This window comes from Morone saxatilis, unplaced genomic scaffold (assembly GCF_004916995.1).
Source record: "Morone saxatilis isolate NCDOM2014 unplaced genomic scaffold, NCSU_SB_2.0 Contig9, whole genome shotgun sequence".
Classification (NCBI taxonomy): domain Eukaryota; kingdom Metazoa; phylum Chordata; class Actinopteri; family Moronidae; genus Morone; species Morone saxatilis.
The window spans coordinates 16459330-16461501 of NW_023340268.1; positions in this window are offsets into that span (position 1 = coordinate 16459330).

The following is a 2172-nucleotide window of genomic DNA, read 5'->3' on the forward strand; positions in this document are numbered from 1 at the left end:
CACGTCTTTCAAACTCCATACCCTCAGTATGTGGCACTTTTCCTGTTACACGTTTCTCATGCAGAGCCATACAAGCCATTATTATACACCTGTTTTCACAGATTTTGGTGGAATGTCCCTTTAAAGGATGTCTCCAGACCAAACAGCAGTTGGTCTGATATTTTTACATATTTATATATATATTAATATATATATATAAATAAATATAACCTGAAGATTTATATTAAAACACAAACATATACTAAAAAGGTAAAAGATTATGTTTGCAGGCAGCATGGAATAATTTAGTGGAACTAATTACAGTAATGTAATCACAAATTAATAAACATTAACACATTTTACTAGCTGTTGCTGGGAAAAGCAAAGTGATTATAGTTTCTGACACAGTTGGTTAGGCAATGTTTTATTAGCACAAACCTCCATGAGATGATGTTTTATTTTGAGTAAAACATGATTTCTAGTTTGCAGAGAAACTCTTTGGACCTCCAAATAGTTAGCTGATCCAATATGGATGTCATATCCTTTCAAAAAAGAGATATCTCAGGGGGACCTGGACTCACCTGGTAGAGCTGGCACCCCATATACCAAGGCTGATATTCCTTGCTGCCGTGGCCATGGGTTCAACTCCGACCCAAAAAAGCCCCAAACATTTTTTTAAAAGAGAGAGAGAAATAGAGATCTCAACAGGTTATAAAAGAAAGGTTAAACAAAAGCAAAATATTTTGACTCTGACTCTATGGAGATTCATGTCCAGATAATATATCTGATTTACAATACATCCTAAGTGGGCACTACTTTATTATTTCCACAAACAACAACAACACAATTGGATGTAAACACATTTTAAGCCTTATAATAAAGCTCCGACTTTCAATTAAGCTGCAGAGGGTTTTGTCTATTTGAAGAGGGTTGTATAATTACTTTATTCAATTCTATTATTGAACTGAATGTCCCTGACATTGGCAACACCAAACAAGCAAGCAAAAGCTGTTTTTAGTCAGAGGAATTGCTTGAAATACCCATGTAATCCTTTAAAGATTTTAAAACACTTGCAATCCAAGACAATTTACAGTTGTCAAAAGCAAACCAGTTGAAACAGCTGGTGAAGATGCCAGGTCTGGCGCGTGGATTAGAGACTTTGTTTATGCATTGCTTGTGTGTCTCGCTTCACCTTGTCTTCAAGAAGCCAGGCATTTAATGCACGCAGGGGAAAGTGAGTTGAAAAAGGAAGAGGAAAAGGAAGGGAAGAAAGAAAGTGAATGAAAGGTGGTTTATTGAATAACCAAAGCTCTCAGGTGCCGTTCTCCCCTTGTGACTTAAGTTAATTCAATTCTCCCCTCTGTCCCATCAAGCCTTGTCTGGAAGTAGACGGCATCAAAGCATAGCCGGAAAACACTAAATGATTGTAACTCAATTGTTGCTGGGCCATCATTGATTGTTTGCCCGGAAAGAAGTTGGAAGAGAGACAAGACACTTATTTTCTTCACCTCTCCCGCGCGCTCTAATCACTTTTGGGCATGTACATGTTTGCACCTATTAGGATGAAGACGCTTCTGTGCACTAAGCTTTCATCTGTTTTTGCAAGGTGTATGCACACAAAGTGGTAAAGAAGCCAAAGTAATTACAGTTAAGGGCATATAATTGCATGAAAAACAAAGAGCACTCTTTGGTCGCATACATAAACAGATGGGTATTTGATTAAGTGCCTAAAGCATGTCATTTTGACTGTTTTCACGACTCAAAGACCGTCTGAATATTGACAGCGTGGTATTGAGCTGTAGTCAATCTTTTTAAACCTCAGCTATGCCTTGTTATTCAAAAACTATCCTTTGATCAAATACGAAAGGAATAACTTTCAAATCACATGAAAAACAAATTCTAAATCTGTACACAAGGACTGCCTGTACGCACAAGAAAGTTGGTGTTAAAGGGGCACTGGTCTTACAGACCAAGTTCAGTTTACATGGAGTACTATTCAGCCAGTGAGAACACTTGTATAATGTCTGTGTCTGTCTGTGTCTTCTTCTAGAGGAAGCTTTCTGAAGTCTAAAATAGTAACCCTGATGATCTCCTTGTTACGCCATCAGGGTTTCTATTACTAGGGTTACTTCGCCTTGGGCTTGGAGACTGCACATCTGTGTAGTCTGTGTAACTAACTGGGGCTGTGTAGTT